Here is a 14,891-nt window from a genome sequence, read left to right on the forward strand (position 1 = left end):
CTGACATGCATTCAGCTTTTTGATTGTCATGAAGTATTCCAGTGCATGATGATCAGTGAAAATCTTGAATTATTCTTCTCATTGTAGTCTCTCAAGCTCAGCTCATTACTTCTGCAATGCTCAGATGACTGCAAGCATTTTCTTGTCATGAATCTCATAGTTGAGCTCTGCACCATTCATTGACTTGAAGTAAAAGACCATAGAGTGTCAAAGATTATCATTCAATCTTTGACTCAATATCCCAGCCATCACTCCATCTGAAACATCAGTCTCAATGTGGGTTTCACATCCAGGATCAAAGTAATGTAGAGTTGGAGCCTCCACCAGCTGCTTTTTCAGTTTCTCAAAAACTAATTAACATTCTGATGTCCACATGAATGGAACTGTCTTCTTTGTCAACTGGTATAGTGATTTTGCAATTCAGCTATAGTTTCTTATAAATCACTGATAGAAGTTGTCAAATTCTAGAAATGATTGAACATCTTTTACTGTGGTTGAGATCTGTCACTTTGTGATGACAGTAATCTTCTCAGAGTCTGTCTCAATTCCCTCTGTGATAATGATAAATCTCAGATATCTTGTTCTCTGAACAGCAAACTCACATTTCTGAATACTAGCTTGCAAGTCTGCTGTCTTTAATCAGTTCAGTATCAGGTTCATTTGCTGCTTGTGTTCTTTGAGAGTCCTGCTGTAGATTAGAAGGTCATCCATGAATGCTGTCATGAACTTGTCCAGATAGTCAAAGAAGATACTGTTGACAAACTGTTGAAAGCAGACAGAGGTATTTGTAAGGCTGAAGGGGACCATCTGATATTTATAGATCCTGTAGCGGGTTCTAAAGATGATCAGATTCTCTGACTTAGAGTTCATTCAAATGCAATGAAACCTCTGCTGAATGTCCAGCTTTGTAAAGTATTTTGCTCTGTTGAATCAATCCATCAGCTTGTCTATTAAAGGCAAGGAATATTGATTTTGTTTGATCATAGCATTCAGCTTGTGAAAGTCAACACAGAATTGTAGCTTCTTCCCACTACAAGCAATCAGAATTGAGGAGATGTAGAGGGCTGAACTTGAAATGACAAAGTTCTTTGTTAGATTGATTTCAAAATAGGTCTTCATTGCTTCTAGTTCCTCCAGATTCATTTTATATATAGGTGCATGTCCAATGTTCTGAATGAGGTCAGTGTCAGACTGGAGCTCTATTTTAAAATTAATGTTCTTTTGTAGAGGAGGTAATTCATCTGATGCTTTCTTTGAGAAACAGTCCTCTCAGCCTTTCAATCATTCTGATAAGTTGCTGATCAGCTTCTCATCAGACTCCTCCTCAGCTCTCACTAAACTCCACTTCTCCTCAAGCTGTTTATCAATTTTATACAAACTGGTTATGAAGACTGTTGAGTTCTTGTTCTTTGTATAATCATGAAAAGAAGCAGTTTCAATGAAGTTCATATTCATCATCTGTGGTGCTGTCTCCTCCCAGGTTGATCTCTGCCTTGTCTTAAGTGTCATGACTGAGCTGGTCTCTTTCAATCTGCAGAGCTGAGTCTGATGCTCCTGTCTGATCTTCTTGTCCAGTTTGATTTCTTTTTATTTTGCATCTGTCTGATGCTCAGACTTAGAGTCTGAATGCTTCAGTATTGATTGGAGCACTATCTTCAGCATCAGCTCCACCATCTGTTCAGAGATAGACTGTTCACTCAGTCAAATCAGATGTTGATTTTTAACATCAAGCCATATATTCTGTGCTGCCAACCACTTTCATCCCAGGATGACAGAGTACTGGCCTAGGTTCATCACCAGCAGAAGAACATTCTGGAATCTCCAGCCATCCACTCAGAGGTTTAAGATCAATGTGCAGTCTATCACCCTGTCAGAGACACCATTGTATCCTTTCATGTGGCATTTGAATAGGAGTTTCTGAAACTTTCTATTGAAAAATCTCATCAATTTTATAGCATATCAGATATCAATAAAATTCACATCATTTGCTTCAATATCAGTGAGAGAATTTGTAGAAGTAGCAATTCCATTGTAGGCTAATTTAATTGAGACATTAAAGCTCTTTCTCTCAATCAAGTTCTTCATCTCAAATCTCTCACAGACTATTGAACTATCTGAGATGAAGTCTTCTTTCAGACTCACTCTTTTTCTGAATCTGCTAAAGACTCAGAAGTGTCATTCTCTGTGAGCTCAGTGATCATCTGTTGGAACTTCTGCTTCACAGAGCAGTTTCTGACAATGTGATCTTTCTTCTTGCAGTAGTAGCACTGAATATCTAAATGAGCACTCAAGGCTTTCTTTATGATAGAGGATTTTGTGGCTGAGATGCTGTGAGAAGTTTGACTGTCAGAGATCTGCAGAGTGTTTTATTTGAAAATATTAAATTCATTTTCCCACAAGCTTTTTGACTTCTGAGTGGCATTGATTGTTTGAAGAATGTGAGCTGTCTGAGCACAAATTTTCTGAAACTCAGCATATGTATTGATGATTGCATTGACTACTGCCACTGTCCTCTGAAGATCAAAAAACAGCTTGTCATTGAAGTCTGTCTTGTAGTTCTCTTTGACAATCTTGACCTCATCTGCCAGATGTAAGAATTTTGTGACAAATTCATGATAATTGTCCTCATTGCACATAATCAGCTTGTGATAATCACTCTTGACATTTTGCAGCTTGTTAGCATTCTCATATATTGACTTGAGATGCTCAAATATCTCTTCTGCAGTCTGATATCACTCAGAGTGGTTCTCTTTCATACAGAGCACAATGTGATGTGCTGTGTCCTCATCAATTCAGTTTTCAATGTATGCAATCTTCATGTGTTCAATAGAATAGTGGTCAGCATTCTTCTGGAGCTTATTCTTTATCTGGAAGAGTCAGTGTTCAAATTTTGACTTCTTGTCATCAGTGAGATGTTTTGAGTCATCAATTTTGACAGATCTCCAGGTAGTCTCAGAGGGAATGATCTTTTGACTTGCTGCTTGATTGCTCACTGTCATGCATATCAGAGTGTGATTAAGTTCATCACATTCAGCAATTAGCTCATCAATCTGACTTTGCTTGACAGCAGTCTGGTCAGTGATGTTGTTTCATTCCATCCTCAGATGTGTGATTGTATCTCTCAATGTTTTTTCATCATCAAAAATGCTGTCAAAAATTGCTGCTAACTCTTTGTAAATATGATTCTTGTTTGAGTGAATCATCTGTTTGAATTCTTCAAGTGAGATCTGTGATTGATCAGTTGACCTATTTAGAACATATCACCAGTCTCTTTTGATCTTTTCAGAGAACTGGAAGACTGGGATGGCCATTCTGATCTGAGTCTCTCTGATGATTAGAGAGGATGAGATGAGTTGTTGTTGTATGTTATGCTGTCAGATTCTTGCTAAGCAGATTCTACTCAATTCTGAGTAGAAGAGATAGGATGAAGCTTAGTATTATATTAGAGAGTGAATGTGAGCTGCATAAGAAGGAAACTCTCTGTGTTGCTAACTGCTATATAATGAAATACTAAGCTTGATGGGATGAAAGAGGTGCTGGGGCCTGCCTGGGTTATAACCACCCACATGGTCATTTGATCACGTGAGAATATTTGGCCTAATCGGGCGCCGAGCTTAATCCGACGTCGAGTCTAACCGGGCATCGGGCCTTGGTCGGGCTCGGTCGGGCGCTGAGCCTAACACACTGCTACAGTCTTCAAATCAGCATATACAGATATGCTAGAGTCTCTCACCTCTCTTTTTGTTAAAGCATAGAACTCAGACTTTTTTGCAATGGCAAAGAAGCAGAAGATAAGAGATAAAGATACAATCTTGAATAGTGGCATATTCTGAACCATCTCAAAAAACAGCCTACTTCAGGCAAACAATAGAGTTTATGTTTCATCATAACAAGTGCTGATCAAAGAGATAATCCACATCAATCATGATGACTCACAAGAGGATCATTTTGACATAAAATGATTCATTGAGTGTGTTCAAAGTAAGTACTATTGACATGATTTTACTCAGAATATCACTAAACATGTCCATATTTGTGATACTTACCAGAGGGTGAAAGCACACTGTCACAAACAGTATGGTGAACTTGACTCAATCTCAACATCAATCAATTCATGGCAAATCATCACTATGAACTTCATCACTGGCCTCTCAGTCATCATCTTGCTAAATAAGATCTATGACACAATTCTTGTTTTAGTTAATGTCTTAATCAAATATGCTTTGTACATTTCATGCATAAAAGATATTACTGCAGAAGGCCTTGCAAACATTATCTATATTCATATTTATAGCATCTTTGGCATCTCTGAAAATCATGTTTTAGACAGAGAAGCTCTTTTCACAAGTTGATATTGATCAACTCTCTGTTATCTATTTGAGATCAAAAGAAAACTATTCACAGTCTTTCATTCACAAAGAGATGGTCAAACTGAATGTCAAAATCAGATACTAGAGCATTATCTTCAATGCTTCACAAATTTTCATCAGAATGACTGGAATAGATAGCTGCTCTTAGCACAGTTTGTCTATAACAATTCACAACATAGCTCAATCAATGAAGTTTCAATCCTTGCACTTTTTGACTACAGATCTACCCTCTGGATTGATGTCAGTAACCCACTCTATTCAAACTCAATTGAGGCAATTGACCAGGTCAAAGAAATACAAGCAATATGAAAAAAAATTCAAAAACAACTGAAGAAGGTCAAGACTGTGCAAAAAATGTACTATGACTTCAAACACAGTGCAAAACACTTCCATGTGAGGGACTGAGTGCTTCTCAATGCAAAGAACTTTCATATGCTCTGCCTCACTAAAAAATTGAATCATAAATTTGTTGATTTTTTTCAAATTATTGAATTTTAAAATACACAGACATATAAACTCTTTCTTTCACACTCAATGCATAACATTCACTCTGTCTTTCACATATCACTACTTGAACTCTACAATATAAGAGATGACACCACTTCACCTCCAGTATCAGAGCTAGTGGATGATGAGGAAGAATTTCAAGTTGAGAAGATATTAAAGAAAAAGAAACATCAAAGTAAAAAATGATACTGTGTACAGTGAAAGAACTATGAATCTTCTGATGATATATGAGAATCTCTTGAAAACATTCAGAAGATTGAGGCATTTGATATTTTTGAACAACAGAAATCACAATGACAAGCACATCAAACTCACTCTGGCAAGCACACTAAGTGCTAATTCTTCCTCATGCATGCACTATTTCCATTACTTTTTCTCAAATGAGTTTTTTGATCATGTGATTTTAATGAGGCAAGTAAAGCATCAAATATCATCAAATCTTCAGAAAAAATTCATTTCATCTGGAATTAAGAAAATAAGTCAAAATACTCAAATACACATCTCTAATTCTTCTGACTTAATTCCTATTCACAATCATAACAGTCATCATATGCTGCTCAGGCACAGCAATTCTTTCCTCTTCACACTCAACTTCTTCCTTCACATCCTCTCACTTCTTATTCTCAAAGGACACTACCAGCACACCAGCTGTCTCAACCCTGCACTGAGTGTGATGAGCAACATCAATCAAGACAGCAGCATGAGCTTTCACTGAATGAGCAGCATGAGATGAAGCTATCAACACTGCTATCAGACGCTTACGCCTTACCTCTATGTCAACAAACAACCATCTTCTCTAGCCGCTAAGGTCAGCGCCTATGAAAAGGGGGGGCAACTGTGATGCCAAGACTCTCTAGACTAGCTCCTTGCCCTCACACTGCTTACCACACTGCTTACTAAAGTGCTTACCTCCTCACACTGCTTATCAAAGCACCTTAGAATCAGCACCTCTAAAGAATTAACACTTCTCAAAAATTAGTCCTTTAGAATCAGCACTTTCTGAAGAATAAAATCAGTACTTCATGGGGAATCAAACCATTACATTACTAAATTCCCCCTTTTATGAAAGACTAGAGATAAAACCTATTGCTACTCATTCATGTATATAAACACTCTGAATCCCCAAAGTTCTTGAAGAGATTCAATGATTAGCTACTATTTGATTCTATATATACATTTTCATCCATCATCATTCTCTTTCTTCTATAACACTCACTGCATCTATATACCTACCCTCTTATGATCCTAGTTATAGAGCTTCTCACACTTTCTTTTGACACTCAGTTCATTCACTCTAAGTGTCCTCACATGTAATCTGAGAAGTCTGTTTTCAATATAGTCTCACAACTAGAGTCAAATTGAAGCAGAATTAAAGCAGAGATAAACATTGATTTTAGACACTTAAAAACTTCCTCAGCATTGCTCATCTAAAAAAAAACATTTTTGCATGTAAGAATTATCAGCAGAATCACAATCTTTAAAAAAATTTTGATAAATCATCTATAGAAATTAGTAAAGTCTAAAAATCCTCATATATCTTTAAAAGTAGTAGATGTTGTCCATTTTAAAACAGCTTTAATCTTCTTCAAATCTATTTGTATACTCTTGTCTACTTCAATGATGAATTCAAAATATTTTATGCTGTTCATCTCAAACTCACTCTTTCTGATATCTGCCTGCAAACCTGCTTTCTGTAGAAGCATAAGCATCTTTTGTACATGCTTGTGATGCTGCTGTAAGCTTCTTGAGGAAAATATCAAAATGTCATTTAAATAAACTGAGCAGAAGTTATCAAAATATCTATATAATACTCAGTTGATATATTTTTGAAATGTGCTCAAAGCATTGGCCAAATCAAAAAATGTAATCAGCCACTCAAATAACCTGTATCTGGTTTTAAAGACTGTCATCCACTCATCATCTTCTGTGATTTGAATCTTGTGAAAAGCTGCAATAATATCCAGCTTAGTGAATTATTTAGTCTATTCAATTCACTGTAGAGTTTCATTGAATAATAATAAAGAATATCAATTCTTTCAGATGATTTTCTTAAGAGTTTGATAGTTCATACAGAATCATAGCTCATTTTCAAACTTCTTCATAAATAGTACAGAGGCAGCTGTGGGGGAGTTGCTCACTCTAATAAAACTCTTATTTAAATAATTTGTAAAAGTTTTTCACAAAGTCAGTAGTTCTTCTCAAAACATATTATATAGCAGACCTCAAGGGGGTTGTTCTATACTATCATCAGTCTTTTTAATCAGTTCAATCCCATGATCTCTACCTGGGCCATGAAGTGGGGGTAGAGTGTCAGCAACTTTCTTATCAAATATGTCTAAAAACTCATGATAATGTTTAAGCAGCTTTTCTCTAGGGTCAACCTTTGATTTCATTTCTTGAATCTTTTGAATATCAGTCAAACTGACAGTGAAGATCTTGATATTTTACTTCTTTTGAGTACTTGTAAGTCTAGAGAAGCTTACAGCAGAGATGGAAATCATATCAGCTTTTGCATTTGAACTAGGCTCTACCTCTATACCACTCTCTTCAAATCTCATAATTCTTCAGTAAAAGATCATAGTTGCCTTTTACTGGGCTAGCCAGATGTCATTTAAATATATATTATGATCATATAACTCATTCACCACATAGAGAAAGGTCTGTTCAGTTATGTGATTATCTATATCAATTTGAATGCCAGTCACTATGCTCATGAAAAGTTTCATGAAGTCTTTAAAACCAGTCATTTTAACAAAGGGAATTTCAATGCACAGAAGCTTATGCTTATTAATATAGAATTGACAAATAAAAACATAGATATTACATCCACTGTCTATCATTGCTTTAGTTGAAAAGACATTATCTACTAGAATATCAACAGTAAAGGGTTTGAATATTATCTTAGATTTAAATCTTCTTCATTACTTCTTTATAAACTTTTTATTTTACTTCTTTCAGTATATTTTGATTGAAGCTACTCTTTTCTCTGAATCCTCACTCATATTCACATCATCATCATTCAATATCACCTTGAGAATTACCTTAGCTATTATGAAGGTGACAAAGTGTCTGAGAGATTTAAACAAACAGCTCTTAATTATATGACCTCTGACTTCACATCTCAAGCACAGGCCTTGCTCTCTTCTTTAATTAACCTCTGTCTGATTTATCAATTTGGTATGATAGGCACTTGAGATTACAATATCAGAAGAGAGATTCATCAGATCATCAGCAAAAGCTTGAAACTGGTTTCATTGATTGAGAACAGCATGATGAAGTAGAGAATATGAATTAAATGTTGTATGATCTGAAGATGATCTGCCCTCACAACATTTAAATCACTGTTTTAAAGTCTTAAGCTCAAAGAGTTGATGATCAACTAATCTAAACTTCTTGCAGTAATTCTCATAGAGAGATGATTTTCTTACACTTCTCATGTCTTCCCTTAGCTTCATGCTTAGAGTGAATTTCAAATATCTCTTTTTAACATGATCATTCTATCTATGACTGCCAGCTTCTATCAGTAGCTGATTAAATTCAGACAGAAAGTTACAAAGAGCTCTTCTACTCTGTCATAGATTGTTGAGCTTTTGCATAGCCTTTTTCTGTTGTGCAGGATCACTAAAGAGTATGTGTGTCTGCTTAAGTAAGCTTTCTATTATGAAGTTGATCTTGTTTTTATTATTCTCAACTCAAAGATAAACTCAAGCTGCTGCCATTTCTTCTAGTCTCAAATATACATATCAAACACATTCCTCATTATTGTTTAAAGCTTTCTCATTGACCTTAAGCTTTGATTAAAGCTTTAGCTCCTACTGAGAGTAGTGCTTCAGATTAGAATCATCATACTTCTTGCAGTCTGATAGCTTGATCTTTGATCTTCTGACTGTAATGAGTGGTTCTAAGTTCAATTAAGAGAGAATTGATGTCAGAGTGTTCAAGGCTTGATGTAGATTAGCTATTTTAACTTGCTGAGCTGCTATTAAATTCCTGTTCTCACACTGGACCTGTTTCTGCTATTGAAAAAAGGCCATTCATTGTTGTTCAAAGCTGCTGAGGATGTCTCTGCTCATTGCTTCATATTGATTCATTTGTGTATTTATTGTACAAATCTGCTGCTTTATCTCATTCAGCTAGATGTTTTCAATGTTACTCATTTATTTATTAGTATGATTGCTAACTCAGTCTATTTATATACCAGTGCTGTCACTGAACTTCATGATGAGGGATTTAAGACTTCCAATAGTCTATCATATGTCAGCATGTTTGCTAAGCTTCATGATATAGAATTAAAGCTCCCAGTGATCTATTAATAAAAGAAATCAAGTAATTTATAATATAAGAAGTTAAGCTTTAAGAACTAGAGGCTAGTCCTCCTATATAATAAGGACAAATTGCTTGAGAAAGGGAAGAAAAGAATGAGATGAGAACTCAAGCTTAAGTGAGCTTATATAGCATGATCATATGCATATGTGCAAATAATAGCTAGGCTGAGTCAGCTAGCCAGAGTGAATCTAAGAGTTCAACCTCTTATAAAAACCTCTACATTTAATCTCTGTAAACTATAGATTTAAAAATTAAAATCATCTGAATATGACTGAAAATAAATGTAATATAAAACTAAATATATATACTATAACTCAGTTTAGAAACATGATGATAATAAAATAAAAACTCAATTCATCTATTTACTAAATAACTTTAATAAAAATACTAAATTGAGAATTAAAATATAATAATAAGTAATTAAATATATATAAATATTTAAGAATTAGAGTAAATTAATCTATATAATTAAATATAATTATAAATTAAAATAAATCAATTTTTAAAGTAGGGTAAATCAATAAAAGTAATTAAATATAATTAAAATCAAAATAGATTAATCTTATTTCATATTATTAGTAACTGTATCATAATATTATTATGATGATATAGAATGAAATTTGTTCAAAAATTAATCAATCTCATGAAATTCATCTAGTAAATCAGATTAAAATAAACTCTATCTAAATATCAGCATAGTAATAGCACTAATAAAAGAAATAAAGCACTAAAAACAAATATAATACACTAAAAACAGAGATAAGAAGATAAGAATAAAGTAAAAGCTATATAAAATAGATTTTATTTGACTTTATTTTTTAGAAATTATCTTAATATTTTATTGATATAGCTTATCTAGTTGATAATCAAATATCTATTTATCTATATCTAGATTAAAACTGTAATCTAATTCTAAAATTAATTTCTTTTCTTATTTTTTTTAAAGTAAATTTTCAGGTAAAAAATTTCTATGAAATTTTTATCTACTTTTGAATATCTGAGAAGATCACTATATCTAAGGTAATTAAAAAATTTAATATTTAATAAAGATCAGACTAAGCTATGCTAACTCTTATTGAAAAAAATATAAGATCAGAAAAGCTTAAATTAAAAAAATAGTTTTTTAAAATCTTAGTAGAGAATATAGATCAAGTATATCAAAAGATTGCTGATCTTATAGATGATATGAGAGATACTTTAAATAAATTAGAGAAGAACAAAATAATAAGAAAAGATAAAAAAAGTAACTTAATTATTAAGTAAATAAACTGATAAAGAAATGAAATATATTGCAGCAAATAGTGAACTTATTAATTTTATAAATTAAATTGATAAATACTTACTGAACTCAACAATTAGTCTAACTAAATAATCTCAAAAATGATAAATAAAAAGAATCTAATGTTTGAAAACTAACTCTTCTGAATAAAATATAAGTTAATTGATAATATTAATCATTTTTTAATAAAAAAAAATCACATTATTTATATTGAAAATTGAATAGATGATAAAGTTACCAGATATCTAAATTTAAAAATAAAAAAAATTATTTAGAGAAGTTTAAAATTATAATAAAGATGTTTAAATATCTATAAAAAATATATAAAAATATCAACAAGTTTAAAAATGCTAAGATAAAGTATCAACATCTAATAATAAGAAATAAAAATAACTATTATAAATTTATAATTAAGTTTTTATATCTGACTAAGAAAGTTCAAGTTCAAGTAGATGATTATAAGACAGATTTTTTTAAACTCTCTTTTAATTTATAATATATAATTATAGTAATATGTACAAGTTGTTCTATCTTTCAAAAAGTTTAGAATATCTGTACTAGAACTGCTTATTATTTTAAGAGTATGTTTAGCTCAAACAGCTAATGATCATTCAATATAAAACAATATCAAAATAACTATAAGAGAATTTTCTCAATTTAAATTTATAAATCAATATTAATTATAATGACACCAATCTCAGAAAACAAGTTAAGAACTGAGAATTGAAGAAGAAATATAAAAACTTCATCTGTTGAAATAAGAATTATATAGCTCAGAATTACTCATAGAAATAAAAAATAAATATAACAGAAGAGAATACCAAAACTACTATTATTAAATTAAAAAAAAATTAAATTTTAAAGAAGCCTTTTTCTCAAATAAGATAGTTGCACTAGAGACTTTGAATGTTAATTAGTTAATAAGAAGAAATCTCTTTACTATATATATAAAAAAAGCTTTTAATGAATATGTTATTTCTACAAAATTATTAGTAAATTTTAGAGTAAATTATTATATTTTTATTGACAAAAGCTTTGCACACAAATGCATTAAAGTCTTGAAAATAAAATTAAAAAAACTAATAAAAAGTAATTAAATTATGAATTATAATAATTAGAAAGAGATTTCAATTACAAAAATTATCTATATATATTTATAATTAGATAAATATAGATTTTTCAAAATATTAATACTACTAATAAATCTGAAAAGCACTATTCTAATTCTAAACTGATTCTGACTGATAATGCAGAAAATGTAACTGAATATGAAGAATTAACATTTAATTTGATCAGAATAGTATATATTTGAAGATAAGATCTTTGAAAAATATAATATAGTAATTTTAATAAAGATATAAAAAATTAATAATGAGATCAAAGTATTAATAAAATACTGATTATTATAATAAACTTATTAATGAAAAAATCAAATATAAAATTGTTAATAGAAAGAAATTAACTTTCAAAACTTTATCAAAAATGATAGTTATTGAAAAAGTTATCTTTTACGACTATCAAAAAAGTAAGAAGGAAGATATCTTTATTTCAATCTTCAATGAAATAAATTAAATCATTGAAGAAAAGAAAAAGATTATTATTAATATTAAATTGAAAAAGAAAGAGACAGTTAATAAACTGCTATCAGAGAACTATATAGAGTTTTATAACATCTTTTTGAAAATCATTTCAGATCAATTATCACTCTTTTAAAAAGAGATGAATTAAAAGATTGAGCTTGAGAATAGAGCTGATTTTAATGAGACTATTTATTATGCATCTTTATATAGAATAAATTTAAAGAAACTGAAAATAGTAAATAAGTATATTAAGATTAATCTAGAAAAGAACTTTATCTTATCTGTTACTTCTTTTTTCATATTATCAATTCTTATTACTCATATCACAGATAAATTAAAATTTTGTATAAATTATTATAAATTTAATAGAATCTTAAAAAAGAATTATTATTCAATTTTACTGATAAATAAGCTCATGTAACAACTTAATAAAATCAACTACTTTCTCAAGCATGATATTTAACAAGGTTCTCATCATGTCTATATGTATTTTAAAACTGAATATCTAATCATCTTTAGAATATATTACAAAATCTAAAAATATAAAGTTATACTCTTTAATCTGAGTAATAAATTAATTATTTTTTAGTACTTTATAAACATTATCTTTTTTAATTATTTAAATTAGTTCATGATTACTTTTGTAAATAATTTACTTATTTATAACAAAACTCTGAAAGAGGACAGGAAATATATTAAGAAGATATTAATCAGACTGCAAGAGATAAAACTATAAATAAGTATCTTAAAATACAAGTTTTATATTCAATAGATAAAGTACTTGAGATTTATTATCACTGATTAAAGAATTATAATTGATTCTGAGAAGAATATAATGATATTCTAATAAGCAGTGCTTAATACAGTTAAGAAATTTCAATTATTTTTAAAATTCTGCAACTTTTATTGATATTTTATTAAAAAATACAGCTGGATTATAAGGTTACTATTTAATTTACCTTAAAAAAGTTAATTCTTTAAATAAAATAAGAATCTATTAAAAAGTTTTTAATTAAATAAAAAAAGCTCTATCTAATAATTTAGTACTTTATTGTTACAATTTGAATCAAAAAACTCAAATAAAGACTGATGCTTCAAATAATGCTATAGCTGATGTTTTATCTCAGTTATGTAAGAATAAATATTAATACTATGTGATACTCTACTTTATATTCATAAAAATTGTAAAAAAAAACTATAAAATTTATGACAAGAAGATATTAATCATTATAAGAACCTTATCAAAATAATAGATTGAACTAAAAGAACTTCAGAGAGAAAAAAAATTTATAATTTTAATAAATTATTAAGTATTTGAGTATTTTATAATTATCAAAAATCTTAATATTAGATAGATATATTGAACTAAGATTTTCTCACAATTTTACTTTCTAATTCGGTATTGATCTGAATATTAAAATATACTAACTAATATCTTAAGTAAATTAGAGATTTAAAAGAAAAAAAATAACTTTAAATTGTAATTATTTCTTAAATCAGAAAAATTAAACTCTGAAATTATTAAAAAATCTACTAAAGTCAAGACTTTAAACATAAATAAAAAAATTTTAAAAAAAGTCAAGTTAAAAAACAAAAAAATGAAGTTATTAAGCTCATAAAAAAAATATATTAGAAAAAACAACTCTGAAAGCTAATAAATAAACTTTTATATTTTAAAAAATATTTAATAATATTAATTAGAAAAAATTTTACTTTTTAAATACATTTTTTAAAAGAGATTCATAAGCAGTCATCAACAGAACTCTCTGAGAAGAAAAAGTCCTACTTACTAATAAAAATAAAATACTACTAAAATAACTGAATCAAAAATGTTGATCAATATATAAATAATTATTTGATATATTAATGAATGAAAATTTTCTATGATAGAACTTTAAAACTACTGAAGTTATTATCAATCTCTGACAGAGTCTAATAGCATATATTAATAAATTTTATAAACAGCTTTATATCAAAAAGAAATTATAATTTAATATTGATAATTGTCTATCAACTGAGTAAGAAATCTATATTCATTTCTATTATAAAAAAAACTGATATTAAGAAGCTAATGAGGCTTTTCTTGAATTGTTATTATGAATATTACAGAGTATCAGATTCAATTATATTAATTTAAAGATCACTGTTTATCTCAGACTTCAGAAATAAATATATTAAATAGTTAAAAGTGAAGTTGAAGCTCTCATTAACTTATCACATATAAATAGATGATCAAACTGAGATTGTAAATCAGTATATGATAATCAAACTTCATTCATTTATAAATTACTATTAAAATAACTAAATTGAGTGACTATCAATAATAAGTCATGCAGTTAGAGCTTTGAAGAATAAATCTACTAAAATAACACTTTTTTTAACTATTTATAGATATAAATTTAAAATATTCTTTGACTGAAAGTCACTATTAGAAATATTATATAAAGAGAAAAAGTTTAAATGAGAAGATGTTAGACAGCATATCATTTAGATGAAAGAAATCTAAAAGCTGATAGCTGATAATTTGAAAAAAATACAAGAAATTATAAATTATAAAGTCAAATATTAACAGATATCATCAGAAGTCAGATTTTAAAATAAAATCTTTTTATCATTTAAGAACTATAGAATTCAACATTTAAATAAAAAGCTAATAAAATAAAATGAAAATTTCTTTGAAATTATTGAGAAAATAAACAATAGCTATAAACTAAGTTTATCAAATAGTATAAGAATTTACTTAATATTCTCTTTAAATAAACTATGAAAAAGCTACAGATAATTCTCTATCAAAATAATTAAATTAGGCTTTAAAATTAGTTAAAATTC

Source organism: Paracoccidioides brasiliensis (assembly GCF_000150735.1).
Source record: "Paracoccidioides brasiliensis Pb18 unplaced genomic scaffold supercont2.5, whole genome shotgun sequence".
Taxonomy (NCBI): domain Eukaryota; kingdom Fungi; phylum Ascomycota; class Eurotiomycetes; order Onygenales; family Ajellomycetaceae; genus Paracoccidioides; species Paracoccidioides brasiliensis.